This window comes from Suricata suricatta, chromosome 2 (genome assembly GCF_006229205.1).
Source record: "Suricata suricatta isolate VVHF042 chromosome 2, meerkat_22Aug2017_6uvM2_HiC, whole genome shotgun sequence".
Taxonomy (NCBI): Eukaryota; Metazoa; Chordata; class Mammalia; order Carnivora; family Herpestidae; genus Suricata; species Suricata suricatta.
Genome location: NC_043701.1, coordinates 6,994,903 through 7,014,446, shown reverse-complemented (window position 1 = coordinate 7,014,446; position 19,544 = coordinate 6,994,903). Strand labels below are relative to the sequence as shown.

General features: G+C 44.9%; 1 long non-coding RNA gene across 1 annotated transcript; it reads right to left on the bottom strand.

Moving 5' to 3' along the window:
• Positions 1-2,309: 2,309 nt before the first annotated feature.
• LOC115277668 lies at positions 2,310-15,627 on the bottom strand. Its single transcript, XR_003902465.1, has 3 exons — positions 15,571-15,627; positions 11,420-11,509; positions 2,310-2,627 (listed from the first exon to the last, which is right to left on the bottom strand). It is a non-coding gene; the product is annotated as an uncharacterized LOC115277668 (long non-coding RNA).
• Between the last annotated feature and the right edge of the window lie 3,917 nt (positions 15,628-19,544).

The following is a 19,544-nucleotide window of genomic DNA, read 5'->3' as shown; positions in this document are numbered from 1 at the left end:
TTCTGGCCTGGCTTCCTCTGAACTTGCCCTTGTGACTCCTGGAGATTTCCTGGCTCCTGACTGCTATCTGTCTTTGCCCCACCACCCCCTTGAGGGACCTGCGGTTTGGTACTGGCCTGATTCCACCCCCTTGAACCATGCCTATATCCCTGGTATTACTCAAACCACCGGCCCCGACGCTAGGGATTTCTTTGGGTCCGGTGTACTCCGAGCGACCGTGGGTTGCAGGCATCCAACCTCTCCAAGTTTCTTTAGACGCAGCATTAACCCATTCTCCAGCCCTAGATGGCTCCCTGAAAGTATCTTTAGGCTTCTAACGGGCACCAGGCTCTTGAACAAACTCGGCATTCACTGATTCAGTTCTGAATCACTCCCCTTGACCTTTATCTTGCACCTGGTTCTACTTCATCTTTTGCAGATGTTTCTCCCATCTTTTTTCCTGACCTCAATGGTTAGACTTAGCGCCTTGCTCTAGTAGTGATCTTCAAGCTTCCCTACTGTGACTCCAGCTCCCAGCTTGGCTCAAGGCCACTCTGGGTTTAAGTCGTTTCTGGAATGCTATCTGTAGCATATTTGTGAAGCTCACTCCAGCTTTACAAGGGGGAGTTGAACAAAAACATTTAACCTAAAGCTACTGGGTAAACAATAAAGATGTCAATTACATTTTTTTTAAGTTAAATCCAAAAATTTTTTTTTAAATCCCCACCCTAAAAAAATCAATGATTCCAAAGTAGAAAGAAAGATAGAAAAGGAAAAAATAGGAAAGGAGGAGACAGAACTGGGGATAGAGAGAGGGAGAAAGGGACAGAGAAAAGATTTATAAAAGTAGTAGAAGAAAAGAGCACTTTTTTATAACTCTGGAGCAGGGAAGACCCTTCTGTGACACAAAATCCAGACATCACAAAATAAAGTACTTACAAATTCATCTGCATAAAAAATAAAATATTTTGCTGCACAAAATAAGTTTAGTCAAAACACAAACAGGCTGAGGAAAAGTCACTTTCTACTCTACCACAGGTCAAGGCTAAGCTCATTAATATATATAAAGAGGTGCTATAAGGGGGCAGCTGGGTGGCTCAGTCGGTTGAGCGACTGACTTCGGCTCAGGTCATGATCTCACAGTGGGTGGGTTCGAACCCCGAGTAGAGCCTGGAGCCTGCTTCTAATTCTGTGTGTCCCTCTCTCTCCGTCCCTCCCCTGCTCATGATCTGTCTCTCTCTGTCTCTCAAAAATAAATAAATGTTAAACAAAATTTTTTAAGAGGTGTTACAAATTAATTTTTAAAAAATCAATAACTCAGTAAAAGAATTGACAAATTATAGGAATGGAGAGTTTACAAAAGACAAAATGCAAATTGCTGTAAGACACAAAAGATGTTCATGGGGTGCCTGGGAGGCTCAGTCGGTTAAGCAACCAACTCTTGATTTCAGCTCAGATCATGATCCCACGGTCATGGGGTCAAGCCCCGCTTTGGACTCTGCATTGAGCATGAAACCTGCTTGGGATTCTCGCTCACGCGCTCGCTCTCTCGCTCGCTCGTTCTCTCTCTCTCTCTCTCTTCCTCTTCTCATCTCCCCCACTCGTGCTTTCTCTCTCTAAAAAGCATAATAAATAAACAATACGTGAAATAAATTCTGACTGAAAAAAGGGTTTACAGCGTCACACCTCGAAATTTCGTGATCGCATCACTCTGGCCCTACATGTGGGTCTGCAGATTTTTGAAATGCATTCCTCGTAACAGGAATTCCCCACAGGGTTGGTTACCGGCACTGCAAAGCCTGCATCTCCAAAAAGCTGCGTCCCTTGACAAGCAGGCTCGCTCCTGTGGTAACATGCATCTCTGGTTATTATTACGGTGAGGACCGTGTGGTGGAGCACTGAAAACACAGCCACACGGGCGAGAACTCAATCAGTGAAAAAGACAACCAGAACTCCCTCTCCGAACAGATTCCTTTTGATTCTAGTAAAACGTGATTGAAAATTCTTAAATCAAAACGACATAAAATGAAATATTCACAGCAGGTGCACGACTACACATGGAGGGTTAGGGAAAATATCACAACTGGCTATGGCTGCAACGAAAAACCTTTTTTTTTTTTTACAAAAACCTTTTAAAGGCTTTGTGGAAAACCTGGTCACCTCAATCTTCCCATAGAGAGAGAAAAAAGACAACACCCTTTTAACAGTTGTCATTTTTAAATTCAGGATGCAATTAATTTGAAAGCTTTAGCTACATGTAAGTTGAGTGGATTGGTGTGGAAAGGTAAATCGATACCCCCTCAGATTAAAGATAACTAAAAGAAACGGAGTGACCTATATATTGAGAGCATTTTAATAATGGTTCTGTGCCTCTTTTGCTCGGGGCTAGAGAAAGAAGTGGCTGGAAGTTGGCAAAATCGGCGGGAACGCTGTCAAACTGCCTGCCTGAAATCTGTTCCTTTTTATGGTTATTTGGGCCAGGAGAGCCGGTGCCATCCGGACGCCGGATGGCACAGACCTGCACAGCCCGTCACACGCTGGTCACATGCACTCCGCCAGGCAAGCACTCTTCTCCCGGTCTGGATCCCATGACAGAAGGGTGCCCAGCTGATTTGGTGTGACAGTTCCCATAATTTTTCACCTGGAGGCTGAAAACAAAAACAAACACCAGAGCCGGGCATTTGAAAAGAGCCGCTTTCAAAGGTTATCAACAAGCATGAAGAGGCTTTCCTGTCTCATTAGCAGATTTCATTCTGCAAAATGCATCATCTGGAGGCTTCCTTTCGAAGGAACAATGGGGCAAAGTACCAAGTTAATAAAAAGCTACCAATTAGCTTTCACGGTCATAATGGCCGTCTTCCAGTTGCCCAAAGCCAGAGCTGCTCTAACTTCTGAACATATTCTTCTAAAGTGTCTGTGAAAATATTATGGAATAAGATATGGAAAACCTTCTACAATGAGCAGAGTGAAGTTCAGGGGTAGCAGTTTAACGTGCCGGGTCCAAATTTTTTCCAAACTGTAAAGTTTTCCCTCCTTAATGCAGGAAGTTAGAAAAGAAACTAAAACTGAGCATTTTTACTTTAATTACTGACAGGCAACCAGGGTTGTTTCTGTTTTTCCTTACTTCTGGAATATTCCATTCCATATTGGCCAAACACATATTTCATAACAAAAGCAGACACAGAAGAAAAGGATCATGAAAATAATGCCTAGGCTGAGTTCAGATGCTCCCTCCTACAAACACTTTGTGCCTATTTGTTCCCTTCCCAAAACGCAAGCTTCACTTCAGGGACACCACACTCAGCCTCATCTCTCTCTCCTCATAGAAGGCAGGGTTCCTTCCAGCTGTTGGTGCCGGGCCGGAGGAACAAGGCCAGAGGCAGGTTGAGCTGAGGTCAGGTGCTTGGAGACGCCAAAGAGTAGAAAAGCAGAGTTGGAGATGGGTGGAGGTCAGAACATGAGTCAATAGCCAGAGACACCAAGTTCAAACTAGGACAAGCCAAGACCAGCGTCTTGAGGGCAAATCTAAGAACAAATCAGGCAGGGATAGACAAATAGGCAAGTTAAAAGACACTAAGAAACATACGAAATAGGTGTGGCTAGATCTGCACAGCCATTCACTCTGCTTAGTGTCTGGTCCGACTTTCTCTGCCAACCAGCTTCTACTGATCTTAAAGGAACCGTGCTCTGAAAAGTGTAGAGAGGAAACCAGAAGCAATGAATGCAAGGTGGAGACTTCGTTATGCACAAACATGCGCCACCACACCCCCCAAAGGAAGAGAAACACGCAAGCTGAAGACTGGCATCACTGTTGTTAGAACAATAAATTACACGTAAGGAAGCAGTAGCACCCTTGAAATATAAAGACGGAGGTAATACTCATCCCATGATTCATTCATTAAAATACTGGGTGAGTGCCTACAGCTGGACACTGTGCTGAAAGCTGGGGATAAAAAAAGTCAAACAAAGTATAGTCTGTGCTCCCAAGAAGTCACAGAGAAAGAGACAGATTAAATAAGCAATTTCAGTGCAGTGGGTGAATACATTGCATGGGGGAGGTTGTGGAGCGTGAGGTAGGATAGGAAGATAATGATCAGTTTCCAAAGGAGATGAAATCAAAGCTGAGGACCGGAGGGGTGATGCAGGAGAACCTCTCTCCTGACTTGTGCCTGGTGTGTAAGTCCTCTCCAGAGCCACGGAGAATGTGGAGGACCCAGAAGAAGACAAAAGAATGGGAGCCCCAAAGACGAGACCCATCTGCCAGGAGGGGAGGTAACAGTGTGGTGTGATCCTGAGTACACTCAGAAGTATAATTCTCAAAAATGCCGAAAGACATATACAGAGAGCATACATCAGAGTTTCACTTAGCTCATTCATGAGGGAACCAACAGAATGATTCCAAGGCAGACACAAGAAATGGATGAATATACAGTCTATTAAAGAAAAAAGACCAAGGGCACCTGGGTGGCTTAGTCGGTTAAGCGCCCAATTCTTGATTTTGGCTCAGGTCATGATCTTACAGTTTGTGAGACTGAACGCCACTTCGGGCTCTGCACTGAATTCTGCTTGGGATTCTCTGTCTCTCTCCCTCTCTCTCTGCCCCTCCCCACTCACGCCCTCTCTTTTAAAATAAATAAATAAACTTTAAAAAAGAAAAGAAGACTAGGGGGCACCTGGGTGGCTCCGCGGTTGAGCATCAGACTTAGGCTCAGGTCATGATCTGGCGGTTCATGAGTTCAAGCCCTGCGTTGGGCTCTGTGCTGACAGCTCAGAGCCTGGAGCCTGCTTCAGATTCTGTGCCTCCCTCTCTTCTGCCCCTACCCTGCTCATGCTCTGTCACTCTGTCTCTCTCTCTCTCTCTCTCTCTCTCTCTCTCAAAAATAAATAACATTTTAAAATATTTTTAAGAAAAGATTAAAAGTGTTGAATTAGAGGGGCGCCTGGGTGGCTCACTTGGTTGAGCACCCAGCTTTGGCTTAGGTCATGATCTCACGGTTTCATGGGTTCAAGCCCTGTGTCTGGCTCTGAGCTGACAGTTCAGAGCCTGGAGTCTGCTTCAGATTCTGTGTCTCCCTCTCTCTCTCTGTTCCTCCCCGACTTGTGCACTCTCTCTCAAAAATAAATAAGCAAACATTTAAATATATAAATAAACATTAAAAAAATTTTAAGTGTCGAATTAGATATGAAATTCATTAATATCAGTATCAATTTATCAATATCACAAGGCAATAAACTATCATCTTCATGGTTAATTTCAATAGTGAGGAGAAATCATTTGCATTGTTCTTGGGTAAAAATGAATTTTTATCTTAGTCGTTTCTTACATATTACCTTCTAACTTGTGTTGGGAAATGTCTGGGCCCTATTGTTTAGTAAATAGTAAGTTCAGTGAAGTTACATTGGCTGAGAGTCAAACAGTCCTGGGGCACCTGGGTGGCTCAGTGGGTTAAGCATCCGGCTTCAGCTCAGGTCATGATCTCATGGTTCATGGGTTCGAGCCCCACATCGGGCTCTGTGCTGACAGCTAGCTCAGAGCCTAGAGCCTGGAGCCTGCTTCAGATTCTGTGTCTCCCTCTCTCTATGACCCTCCCCTACTGACGCTGTCTCTCTCTCTCAAAAATAAATTTAAAAAAAGAAAAAAAATTTAAAAACAGTCCTTAGACAAGCTTGCTAAGTGATGGCCTAGCATAACAATAAAAATCCCACCCCCATGTTTTGGATAACCTTTTAAACAGTAACCTCTATAATTTATCAAATATGAAGACATCCCACGAGGAGACTGTGACCATCCTCAGTCTGCGCAAGTGCAGAAACTTAAAGTGAATGGAAAAAAAAGAAAGTTCTACTACCTGATTCTAAAGCATACAGGTAACCATCTATATTGCAAGCACTGTTCTTACATTGTTTTTCTCATTTAATCACCTTGGCCAGCCCATGTAGTAGGTTTTCCATATTTAACTTCTGTAGTGGAGGAAAGAAAGGGGCCAGAAATTAAATAACTTTCCCCAAGTATAAATTAGTAAAGTTGTTTGGGAGGGCAGCTGTGCAGAATCAATCCAAATTTAAAATATACATGTCCTTTGACTCAGTTAATTCTCTGTTAGAATCTATTGTAGAGAAACATTTGCTGCTTGGTACAGAATGTTTATATTGGCAAAGGAGAAAGAAGGGAGGGAGGGAAGGAAGGATGGAAGGGAACAAGAAAGGAAGAAAAAGGAAGGAGGGAGCAAAGAAGAGAAGAAAGACAACTCTACGAGTCATCAAAAGGGAAGTTGTTAAATAAATTAGGGTATATCCAGATTGAGAAATATTAAGCAATCTTAAAAATGAATGAGGTAGACCCGTACCAACCTTCAGCAAAAGGAGCTATTTGCAGAATAATGTATTTATGTAAAAACAAGTGTTCAATAAAAGGCTGTGAAGGTCACATATCAACTGTCAGTGGTGATTGCCTCAGGCAGGGGGAGCGGGTAGGCTCGTGGAAGCAAAGGAAGATGAAGGTGGTAAGAGGAGAATTTTCTATTTTGTTCTATACTTCTACATTCCTAAAACCATTTATAATGGAAATTGATTACTTACACAATTTTTTAATAATAACAAATGGCACTAGTTCAGGAAGGATAACTTGCTGGAGATGACCCAACTAATAAAAGGGATTTAAGTTACAACTCAGGTCTGGCCCACTTTAAAGCTGTAGGCTTTGCAAATTATTATTCACCTCATGAGTCACCCACGATTGCATTTACACAGGGATGTTATTGACGGTTTGCCCACCACATCTGTTGGCCAGAAAATTCCTTTAGAGTTAAGGGATGGGACTTGCTTTGCTTCTTCCAAGACAGTGGTATGATTGGATTTCTTCCAGAACCTTGAGAATTCTGTTCCAAAACATGACTGCTTTTCATCTTGGTCACCGAGAAACTCCGAGCCAAACCCAGCACCGAACTCCCATATTCTGGTTTCAAGGTAGACACTGAGTTCCAGGCACAAACTGGAAGTTAGTTAAATTGGGGTCCAGGTCACAAAATGTAGCTACAGAGTCAGACCCAGCATGTGGGGCTAGGTCTCCCTCAGTCACCTCAGCAAATGTCAAGATACATTCTAACAGACAGCACACTTGAGTGTGCCTAAGAATCACCTGGTGTTACTCATTAAAAATACAGATTCCTGAGCTTCATCCGTACAAAAAGATTTGGACATGACTATTCATAATAGCCAAAAACAATTTAAGACACCCTAAATGTCCATCGACAGATGAAGAGCTAAACTGATGTATTCGTAGAAAGTTGCCTCTGATCATCTGCAGGAAGCAGGTAGGTGGGTAGGTCTGCTGCTACATATGTGCACCATATGTGTGACACTTAGGTGACCCACTAGGACATCTCTTAGTGCTCTATGCTGGGTTTTAAAGGTAAAGCGACAAGCACAGGAAGGCGCAGCCTTGAGAATAAGGTAACCAGAGGCTCACACTCTTCAGGGATGAGGGTCAGGATCACTTAACTGAACAAGTCATTAGATCCACAGCAGTACTGGCTCAGGGACGGGGAAATCCATAATGGGTTGCAGGGGAGAGGAGTGATGAGCATCAGTAATAGCCTTGGTCAACTCTAACATCAGGGGCTGTGGTTCATACTGCTAACTCTTCCCTTGTGAGCTCCCAGGAAATAAGACTGACCAGAATTCCAAAGGAGCTGTTCCCAGATAGGACAAAACTGCCATAAGAAGGGAACGGAGCTGGGGCCCCTGGGTGGCTTGGTTGATTGGGCATCAACTTTGGCTCAGGTCATGATCTCACAGGTCGTGAGTTCAAGCCTGCATCAGGCTCTCTGTTGTCAGCACAGAGCCCACTTCAGATCTTCAGCCTCCCTCTTTCTCTCTGCCCCTCCCTGCTCATGCTGGCTCACTCTCTCAAAAATAAAATTTTAAAAATATTTTTAAAAAAACAAAAAAAGGAGCAGAGCTGAGCAGCTCAAGGGGTGGACTGTGATGGGTACTGCAGCACTCACTCGGGCTCCTTCTTCAGAGCCCCCGCATCTGGCCTCCAGCTGCTGGAGAGATGAGCTGCTGAAGGCTTGCAGCTGTGCCCCTCTTTGGGAATTGCTTTTGGCCACAGGACACAGCCCTGCACAGGCGGCCGTCTCTTCCCAGGAGGCAGCCCATGCGAATAGTATGGTAGGTTTGTAGCTATCAGTCAACAACAACAACTAAAACTCCTCTCTCTATTTTTTAAAATAAAAGGGTCTCTTTTTTTCAAATAGATTGCTAGGTGGATATTCTCAGGCTTAAGCAAGGAAGTGGGTTAACTGATTATGGTAGAGCACAGCAGGGGAAGTGGTCGTCTTGATATGCAAGCTTGAGTCGAAAGGCCACAGGGACAGATGTTTCCAGCTTTTTAAGATTCTCCCAGTGACCCCCTTGCAGGTGCACCCCTCTGCCCCAGTCCGCCAGCCTTGCTAACTGGGATTCTCAAAACAAGGTGCTCTACCCTTTTTCCCTCCCTCCTTTCCTGCCCAAATCCTGACTCTGAGAGTTTGGATTCTGACCTCATTTATTCAGTCACCCTCCTTGTCTCAAACCTTCTGACTTTTTCAGTTTGCAAACTGAGAGTCTCTGCTTGCTTGGCCCATCTTCTGAAGCCACCGTCAAGTGGCTCCTAAGTACATCTGGAGCACAGAGTCCTCCCTCTCTTACTGGAGGAGGGTTTTAGATGGCGGTGATAAGGGGCACAGCTTAGCTTTCAGCTGTGCGGGGAGGCTTTTCAAAGCCATGCGTGGTCCAGTTTCCACAGGTGCACAGCCCTGTGCTCACAGCCCCACATCCAACAAAGGAGTGACAGCCCTAGAGATGTCTAAATGCCTTTTTCTTCTCAGGCAAATGACTCTTGAGAGTCAATCTACTAGCCTAACATAGGAAACTGAAGAGCCCCGACCTCGGAGGGATAATTATTTAAAAGCTAGAGCTCAGACCATGTTTAGTATGTGTTATGATTGCCTTATCTTTGAGTTAAGTAACTTAATTAGCTGAAATTCAATGAGCTTAATGGGTATATTGGAAACAAAAATAATCACTAATATGATTGCTTAGAGCTTGAATTGAAAGGCTTGCTCTGCTCCTTTTGAACTATAATTAATTTGTATTTGTTGTGAAATATGAGTGCATTTTGAGTACATCAAAATACATTCGAGATCTGAGGACACATGCTGCAGTTGCAGGGAGGTATGCCAGGGGGCGCTCTGGCCCAAGGCTTATGTTTTACTCTTCTTTCTTCTGCTTTTGGGCAAAGCGGGTTTTGTATGAGATTAGCCAGGAATTTTGTTTGAACATAAAATACTGTGACTAACGACATTTTTTCTCTGTACATGTTCCATTTTGGGTTTTTTTTTTTGTTTTTAGATTTTTGGGTGTTTTTTTTTTTTACCTTTTATGCATGATTACTCCATCCTTTCCACCAGCATCCTACACTACTTTTTCTTTTTAATGTTCTCTCCCTCTTTCTTTGGTAGCTTCTCTCTTCATATAACTGTTCTCTCTCTAAGTCCAGTACCGAGGACTGAAATGACATACAAATCAATTATTGTCGGGGAGGAAAAACCCAAGACCACACACGCTGGAAATGGTATCAGTCAATATGCCCAGGGACCACATTTTCTAAGCCAAAAATTGCTTTATGCGTTCTGATACGTGTGGGGGTACGTTTGAGACCCACCAGATAATATTTTTGGAATTGAGTAAAGTTCAGATCCCATAGTTGCAAGATTTTTAAAGAAAGGACCTCAAATGCACAGCCTTGTGTACTCAAAAGAAACTCCCCATACAGGCTGACACCAGCGGTGCCTTCTCACTTCTTGGACCTAAATCTCCTAAGGTTCATGTCCTAACTCCGGATTATACGAGAAAAATTTGCATCACATTCTCAAAGCCTGTATTAAGTTGTACACAGTAACCTGGGCAAGAAAGAACCCCCTTTCGCGATCCTTGTTGGTTCATTAGCATAAATTGGCACACAGTGCTATCTCATAAGGTACAAGGAGCATCTCTTGAGCATAGAACTGATATTTATATTAGTTAGAGACTAGAAAAGATAGGGAGCAACCAGTGGCAGAGAAAAAGGCTAAGCTAGTTGGGGTACCTAACCCCAAAACCAGGAGTGAGGAAAGAACTCTAGCTAAGGGACAGGACTGATGTGGTTCCAGAGAACATGTAGCTTTTTTCCTGGCCAAGAAACAAGAAAGACATTTGCTTGTTTTTTCTATTTTTCCCTCTCTGTCTCTCCCCCAACATCCTCATCTGCTGCCCTCATTTTCTCTTGGCTCTCTGCCACATTTGTGCCTTGGAAAAAAGTAATCAAGAGTTTCACAGAAATATAGATCTGGAAAAGGCATTTCCAGTCATCCCTCCCAATCCCCTGAATAAACAATCGATGAGCCTGGAGCCCAGAGAGCTACAGTGACTTGCCCTGATACCGAAGTAGCACAGGAAGGGGCGCCTGGGTGGCTCAATTGGCTGGGTGTCCAATTTCAGCTCAGGTCATGATCTCATGGCTCACAAGTTTGAGCTGTACCTTGGGCTCTGTGCTGACAGCTCAGGGCCTAGAGCCTGCTTTGGATTCTGTGTCTCCCTCTCTGTCTGCATCTCCCCCACTCATGTTTGGTCTCTATCTCTCAAAAATAAATAAACAATAAAAAAAAAAAAAGAAAGAAAGAAAGAAGGAGCACAGGAATATCTTAAATGTAGCCCAAGAATTAGGGCTTTTTCCATCAACACCCTGCTGCCTCTCTCTGGAAGAATTTTCAGGGCAATGAGAAAATAGGAATAGAACATGATATCAAGAGAGACAAGAGGAGAGAGTGCAGGTGGCTTATCGAAAAAAATAGCGATGTGGAAGAAAGTAATCAGTAGAAAAGGAAGAAGAAAATAGAGAAAATAAGATGGATGGAGGGGTAGAGGCACGAGATATTCTGAGCTCTAGTGACATCACCATCTAGTGCTAAATTAAACCATTTAAAATCACACTGCGGGTTCCATTCCTGGGTATTTACCCAAGTGAAACAAACACATATCCACACCAAAAAAGTGTGTACAAGAATGTCCATAGCAGCTTTATAAATAATATTCAAGGGGCACCTGGGTGGCTCAGTCGGTTGAGCCTCCGGCTTTGGCTCAGGTCAGATCTCACGTTCGTGGGTTTGAGCCCCGCGTCAGGCTCTGTGCTGACAGCTGGCTCAGAGCCTGGAGCCTGCTTCCGGTTCTGTGTCTCCTTCTCTCTCTGCCCCTCCCCCTCTCATGCTCTGTCTCTCTCTGTATCAAAAATAAATAAAAAATAAAAAAATAATAATAATATTCAAAAACTAGAAACAGACCAGGTGCCCATTAACGGGAGAATGAATAAGCAAACTGTGATAGATCCAAAATGTTGGTCGGAAATACATCTGATACTCACAAGAACAGGAGATGGCTCTCACAGACATTAGGCTGAGCAACGGGAGCCAGACAGACGAGTGTAGACTCTCTGATTCCATTTTATGAAGCTCTAGAACAGATGACACTGATCAGCAGTGGAAAAAGAACAGTAATTGCTTGGGCAGGGTGGACGGCGTGAGGATTAACTGGGAAGAGGCACAAGGGGAAGATTCTGGCATGACGGTAATGCTCTATGTCTTGTTAAGGGTTTGGGTTACAGAGGTGTGTGCATTTTGTCAAAACTGATGAAAAAATATACCTAAGGTCTATGCATTTCATTGGGTGTAAATTTTATTTCGAGAAAAAAAAATGAAGAAATACCAGTTAATGATATACATGCCCAAATATTTAGGAGAAAAGGATATGACAATTTACTTTGAAATGCATCCAAAAAATAAGATGAATTGATCATTAGAGACAAAAATATGTGATAAAGCAAATACAGTAAAATATTAATTGGTGGGTATATGGGTGTTCCCAATAAAGTTCTTTCAACTTTTCTGCATATTTAAATATTTTCATCAACATATTTTGAGGAAAACTCACTAAAGGACACAGTGCATTAAAAAAAAAAAAGACTAGGGTGACTGGGTACTTAGTTAAGCATCAGACTCTTGATTTCAGCTCAGGTCATGATCTCACGGTTTGTGAGTTTAGGGACACCTGGGTGGCTTAGTTGGTTTAGCATCCAGCTTTTGATTTCAGCTCAAGTCCGGATTTCATAGTTTGAGGGATGAACCCCACATCGGGCTCTGTGCTGCCAGCACAGAGCCTGCTTGTGATTCTCTCCCTCTTTCTCTCTCTGCTCCCTGGCACGCTGTCTCTCAAAATAAATAAATAACTTTAAAAAAAAAGAAAAAGACTAAGCTGTTGTGCGCGAGGATCTTTAACTGGAATTTTCCCTAAGTACAGGTGTGTGGAAGGACAGTGAAGACAGAAAGAACGTTCCCTGGTGTTTTCGGAGGTAGCATGAGACCCCATGAGCCAAACTGTTCCATGTTCCCCTTCCAGTCCCCTCCTCCCTACCTACATTTCCTGCCTCTCTCATATCCCCAACCACTCATAGTCAGATGTGCGATTGATATGGCCTTAGAATTCATCCCTTGTCTCAATCCTAGGTCATTTACTTTTTCAAGAGATCGGCATGTTGTGGGGGCACCTGGGTGGCTCAGTCAGTTAAGCCTCTGACTTCAGGTCATGATCTCACATTTATGGGTTCGAGTCCCGCATTGGGCTCTGTGCTGACAGCTCAAAGCCTGTAGCCTGCTTCGGATTCTGTGTCTCCCTCTCTCTCTGACCCTCCCCTGCTTGTGCTCTGTCTCTCTCTGTCTCAAAAATAAATAAAATATTTTAAAATTTAAAAAAAAAGAAGAGATTGGCGTGTCACATCCAGCTCTGCCCCAGCCGGATAGTGAGCTCAAGGAGCCGGTGCAAGAACACATGTGCGCTTCGGGACCTGAGCCAGGCAGTGATGGGCTCTGTTGGGCAGAATGATCTCGTGGGTTGGAACCCTGGGGATCAATCAGGATCCTCAGTGCTAACCCGAGGATGACACGGTCACCCAGCATTGGCAGTTGGTAACTCATATTCGCAAGAGTTCAAGTTTATTTGTATTTCTTTTTTAAAGGTTTTTTATTTGATATTGAGAGAGCATGAGCATGGGAGGGGCAGAGAGAGGGAGAGACACAGAAGCAGAAGCAGGCCCTAGGCTCCGAGCTGTCAGCACAGAGCCCAATGCGGAGCTTGAACTCACAAACCGTGAGATCATGACCTGAGCCGAAGTCGGTCGCTTAACCAACTGAGCCAGCCAGGTGCCCCTTGAGTTTATCCTTAAATGATGATAGTGAACTCATTCAATGGATTTTACATTTTACTTGGTGCATAATTGCTTTTATTTGAAAATATCTGGTAATGTTTCAATCAAATTTGGCAGATAAAATGCCCTGAAATACAATGTCTCTTACTGAAAACTGGCTGAAAACCCCACATATATTTATGATATAGTTCATGGGAACCACATGTGTGTGAGTGGAGCAAAACACCGTGTTGTAACGTAAACGAGAATCATAGCACTTTGCTTGTAGTTCTAAGGAATGTGCCACATTTGATTTCTCATCTATCACACCCTAAACTTGTGATGTTATAAATAATATGCATATATCATTGCCCCATGCCTGGAAAGCCTTTCCACCCTTAGTCTGTTTTGCAAATCCCTAGTCATCCCTAAAGACTTGTCATAAATGTTACCTCTCAGAGAGGCACCCCCTGGCCCATGCAAGCAGAATTCAGTGCATTTTCTTTGTTGTTTTGTTTTTTGTTGTTGTTGTTTAAGTAGGCTCCATGCCCAACATGGGGCTCAAACTCACAACCCAAGTCAGGAATTGCATGCTCTACCCAGTGACCCAGCCAGGCACCCCAGAACTCAATGCATTTTCCTCTGTTTCCTGATAGGGTCTTGATCATACACAACACTGTAATTATCTGTTTAAGTGTCTCTCTCTGCACTAAACTGTGAGTCCACAAACAGGTGCTATTTATTATTTTGTCCCCCGTACCCGGTGCATAGAAGACTTGGAGGGAGGGAGCTGCCTGGATCAGCGACACTCTGAATCTCAATTATAAACTTCAAGAGCATGGACTCAGGTTCTTCTCACTCATCCCACAAACCCTACGAGCTATAACTCATTATCTTGGACACAGTACGCTACAAGAAAGAGCTGAGTGAATGAGGTGTCACAGCATCAATCATAACTGCAAAATTGGCAAAACCTTCCCCCCCCCAACTTTTCCCATACTATTTTAACCCAGATTATATAGCATCTTTCACTCCAGCAAGGAAAGAATGGCAACCACTAAAGAATTTTCCAGACTCACATAAAAGATAAGAGGAGGCTAAGATGCGGACCACGGATGGCTGTAAAAGTCCCACACTCTGACCTGTCGTACTGGACCGTCCTGGCTTTCAGGAGCCCCAGGGCATCTTTTCCCACCAAAGTCTCCAGCAAAAGTAATCAGGAGGTGAAGCCGGCATATACTATCTTTTCTCCACATCTTGGCCTCTTCTCTCTCCCCCCCACCCCCGTCATCGAGGTTTAGAGCCGAGGACATAAACAGGCAGCCCACCTACAAACTTGTTTTGCTCACAAGGATTTTTGTGTTTTTAATTTAGCTGCCAATATGTAAAGAGCGGGTCATGTCACATGAAAATCCAGATCAACTGCCTCTCTTAGAAAATGAAATCTGGACAACACCCCTCATTCTCATGTGGCGGTGATCAGCTGAGCGGGTACCAGGGGTCACCACTAATGGGGCATGGTCTCTCCAGGGTCACGGATGCCCTTCACCTATTTGCTTTACCTTCCAGAAGCATCTGAGCATGCGCCTCCTGGTGGAGAGGCAGACCCCAGAGCTGTGTACCCACCCAGGTTCAAGGCTTTGGGTGGCCATCCTCATTCTTTGACCAGACCCCATGCGGAACTCGCACAAGTCATGGCCGCCCCTGGGCCCCAGTTCCCTCTTAACCGAGCTGAGGATACCTGGAAGAGCTCACATAATTTATTACTAAAATGCCCCGAAAGTTGAAAGTTCCGAGTGCACATCTAAATACCTCGCCCTGCCCGTGAACCGTCAGTGATGGCTGCCCCTAAAACTGGAAGTTTTAAAAATAGAAACATCCCTTGGGCGCCTGGGTGGCTGGTTGAGCATCTGACGTTGGCTCAGGTCATGATCTTATGGTTTGTGGGTTTGAACCCCACATCGGGCTCGCTGGTCAGCAGGGAGCCCGCTTTAGATCCTCTGTCCTCCATTCTCTCTCTAGTCCTCCCCACCCCCCCAAATAAATAGACATTAAAAAAAAAAATAAAAATGTAGCCATTCTTCAGTGGCACTGCTCATTATCCCCAAAGGCATCAGGAGGGCCCTAAGTACCCATTAACCTCCTGTCTTTTCTCCATTGTCAGCCTCCTCCGCCTCTGACGACTGTCACCCCCTCTCCGAAACATTCTGCTCACTTGGCTTCCGTAAATTTACATGCTCTGCACAGCCTGTCCTCTCCAACTGCTCCTGTATTTTCTTCCTTTTCTCTTTTACCAAATATAGAAATTCCCTAACGTTTTAGTCCTTCCCTCAGACCTTGTTTCCCACGGCTGCTCTCCTCTTCAGAGCACACACCCGCCGCTGCGGTCTGCGCCGCAGTCTCTGTGCGGGTGACCTCTCTCTCGTGCGCCACACCCACGCTATCACGGAGCACCCCCGCGCCACACCTTCCGGGCACCCCAGCCGTGACTCGATGATGACGTGTCCGAAAATAAAAACATCCGAATCCAAACTCGCTGGGGTGGATAGCTGCTGCTTCTGTCTGCCATGCATCTCTGTGTTCACTGGCGAGGTACCACCTCTTCATCTAGTGGGACTGTCAGATGCCCACTTAGCCCGGCTGGCAGGGGGGGAGCGTGACCACGCTTCCAGCGATGGGCAGTGTCGCATCTTCCGGCCCACACTGACAGGACTAAACACTTAGGCACCTGACCTAAGCAGGCTTTGGCATACGGGAATGGAGAAGGAGCAAGAGGGTTCCTTCTTAGACCCTCAACTGTCAGGAAGGTATAACCACCTTTCCTGGCCGCACAGAAAACATGGAAGGAAGGAAGGCAAGACACACAAAGGAAGCAAAGCCAAAACAGAGGGAGGATTGCATCCTAACAACGGCCTCTAAGCACTAGAAGCGGGGGCTGTGGAAAATCGGCTGCTCCCCCTTGGATTTCACACTCTATCAGCTAATAGGCTCCATTTTTCCTTAAGCTAATTTGAACTGGATATTTTTGTCACTCGTAATTAAGAGTCCCCTTTGATTACCCCATTCTCCTGGTTAACACGTTCGAAAAACCTAAAACATCTTTAACTCTCTGTTCCCTCCCCCTCCAACATTCAGTTTGTGACCAAACCTTGTGAATCCCATTTTCATTACAGAGGTCTCTTCTCCACCCCCATGCTACTACCCAAGCTAATGTCCTCAGCTCCCCTTCTAGAGACTTCTAGCCCTCTCACAGTCTCCCAGTCTCCAGGCTCTAATATACCATGGCTACACCTGTTTTCCTAAAGCATAAGTCTGACTATGTAACTCTCCTCTTTAAAAAGTTTCTATGGATACATACCCATTGCTTCCAAAATAAGAAAAAAAAAAAACCCCACATTAGGTTTCTAGGGCTGCCAAAATGAGGGGCTTAAATGGCAGAAATTTATTTTCTCATGTTTCTGGAGCCCAGAAATCTAGGATCAAAGTGCTGACGGGATTCGTTTCTTCTGAGGCCTCTGCCAGGCTTGTAGATGACCATCTTCATCCCATACCTTCGCATGGTCCACCCTTGTGTGTGCCTGGGTCCAGTCTCGTCTTCTCAAAAGGACACCAATCCTAGTGAATCAGGGTCCACCCTAATGACCTCAGTTTAACCTAATTACCTCTTTAAAACTTCTAACTCTGGGGCCCCTGGGTTGCTCAGTGGGTTAAGTATCCAACTCTTGATATCGGCTCAGGTCATGATCTCACAATCTGATCCGTGAGATGGAGTCCCACGCGTGGCTCTGCACTGACACTGCAGAGCCTCCTTGGGATTCTCTCTTTTCTTCTCTCTCTGCCCCTCTCCTGCTTGCTCTCTCTCTCTGTCTCAAAATAAATAAAACATTAAAAAAATTTTTTTAATCCTATCTCCAAACACAGTGACATTCTAAGCTCTTGGGAGTCAGGTCTTTAACATTTGCATTTTTGTGAGGGACATAATTCAGTCCATAAGAATTCCTCACTCAGATTTCTTTCTATGGCTCCAAAATCCACATTTTTAACCTGATCAATCTTGTCTCCTTTTCCTACTCCTATACTAAGTTCTAGCAAAACTGTTCTCAGATAGTTTCTGAGAGTCTCGTATTCCCACCTCCATCTTTTATCTCTGTCCATCAGCACCCATCCCCCCAGGTCCTTCACAAATGCCATTTCCTCTAAACTTGCCTGTTTTCTTCAAGGCGGGTGCTCTCTCACTCCTCTTGAGCAGGCATCCGCTGTTATGTTCGCCTCCACCCACCCCTACATTCCTTGACTTCCGCCTCTTCTCAGGAGCCGGGCCTCTCCCTCATTCCGTTAGGTCTGATGGAGCTGCCAGGTAGGGAAGCCTTGCCTACGGGTATAGTCACGTGACCCAAACTCAGCCAATCAGATCCAGTCTCCGGAGGTTTCTCTCCACGCCAGTCAGAGCGGGGTTGGAGCTGAGTCATTTTTGGTCATCGCCACTGATGGTTCTTGAGTTCCTCCTGTGCAACCGCCGCTGCGCCCTGGTTCCTGTTATTCTCAAAGCGTTGGTTAAGCTCTCCTTTTTCTCTCCAGTGAGCTACCCAGAATCCTTCTAGCCCGTTATTTTTCTTTTCCTCAGTTAGCCAATGTTCATTTCTTTCATGTGCAGCTAAATATCTCCAATGATACATGTTGGATCCCAGAGCACGGTGCCTGTGCATCTCCTCACACACCGTATTTCTGCCTTGTGGGAAGCAGGGCCCACGGTTTCCCTGCCTTGTTTTCCCCTTTGCGCTTCTCCACATTCAAGCAGCTAGTCCGTTCGGGGTTCATCGCCTCACAGGGACGTGATGGAGCAGAGAAGAGAGGGCAGCAGCGTCCTCGCATGACAGATAGCTCGCAGCATAGACAAGTTTGGAGGCGTGTACAATTTGTAATAGAGTAATTCCTAACACACCTGGCCGGTCTTCCCAAGCTAGAGGATGCTGAGGGCTAGAAGTAAGAAGGAAAAATGGAGGGCAAGTGAGGAGAGCCAAAGTGTCACTTGGTCCTGGAGAGGCGTTTTATCTCCTGTTCTGCATAGAACCTTGGTGGGGGTGGAGGTGTAGAAAGACCCCATGAGCGACATTAATGGAGGGTGTGTGTCTTAGTCTATTCGGGCTGTTATAGCAAAATATCATAGACCGGGTGGCTTATCAACAACAGAAATGTATTGTTCATCATTCTAGAAGTGGCAAGTCCAAGGTCAAAGCACCAGCGGATTTGGTGTATGATGGGAACCCAGCTTCCCGGTCCACAGGTGGCTGTGTTCTCAGTGTGTCCTCACAAGGCAGGGGATTGAGAGAACTCTCTGGGATCTCTTTTATAAGTGTCTTAACCCATTCACGAGAACTCTTCCCTCATGACCTAATCACCTCCCAAAGGCCCCACCTCCTAATGCCATTATTTTGGGGGTTAGGATTTCAACATAGACATTGTGTGGGGAGAGGCGACGCAAACATTCAGGCCATAATGATGTGTTTAAGCATGCTGGGAAGAGTCGCCGTGATTACCATGCAGCCCAGAAAGGCCTAGAAGCAGCAGAGAGAATCAAAAAGTCCTAAAGGGATCATGCAGAGCAAATGAGTATGTCCCCATGGACACCTGCGTGAACTGATAATGTATAACCACAGGGGGGCCATGGATGTCTCAACAGAGAGTGCTGACCGATGATATTGAGGCCCATAAAGGCACCGCATAAGTGATGCCTTAAGATTATGTAAGTCCTAAGAATTAGTCATGACCCCAAAAATGACAGGGACCCCCACTGAGTTTATTTCAACAGACTCAAAACAGAAATTACGTTGTTAAAGCGAAATATAGAAATTGTTTCCTGAGTTGAATACAAAGATCTCTACCCCCAACACATTTATTTCTATACTGGTCTCATCCTTACCGCTGGGCTGTAACAGAGCAGGGGCTGTAGCTCTCTTATGTGTGTATGCCCTGCACCTGCTGTCTCAGTAAGTCATGCAGAGTAGATTCTCATCAATACGTTTTTAAGTTGCATCTAGTTGAATCCAGCGCAGATTGGGAAGTACATAGCAGAGCTGGATCACCAACGGCCATGAGACAATTACGCTTACGATTTATGGGAAGGACCCTGAGCATTTTTCATATTTTCATGAGAAAATTAAGGAGTTGCATCAATGGTCTAGAAACATTAATGGAATTTGCTTCCCCAGCATAGTGCAGATCGTTTGACCCCAGTGATTAGAAGGAATTGGCAGCACTTCTCACTCATGGTCAGAGAGTGCCTGCATTTTCACAAAATTGAACCACAGAA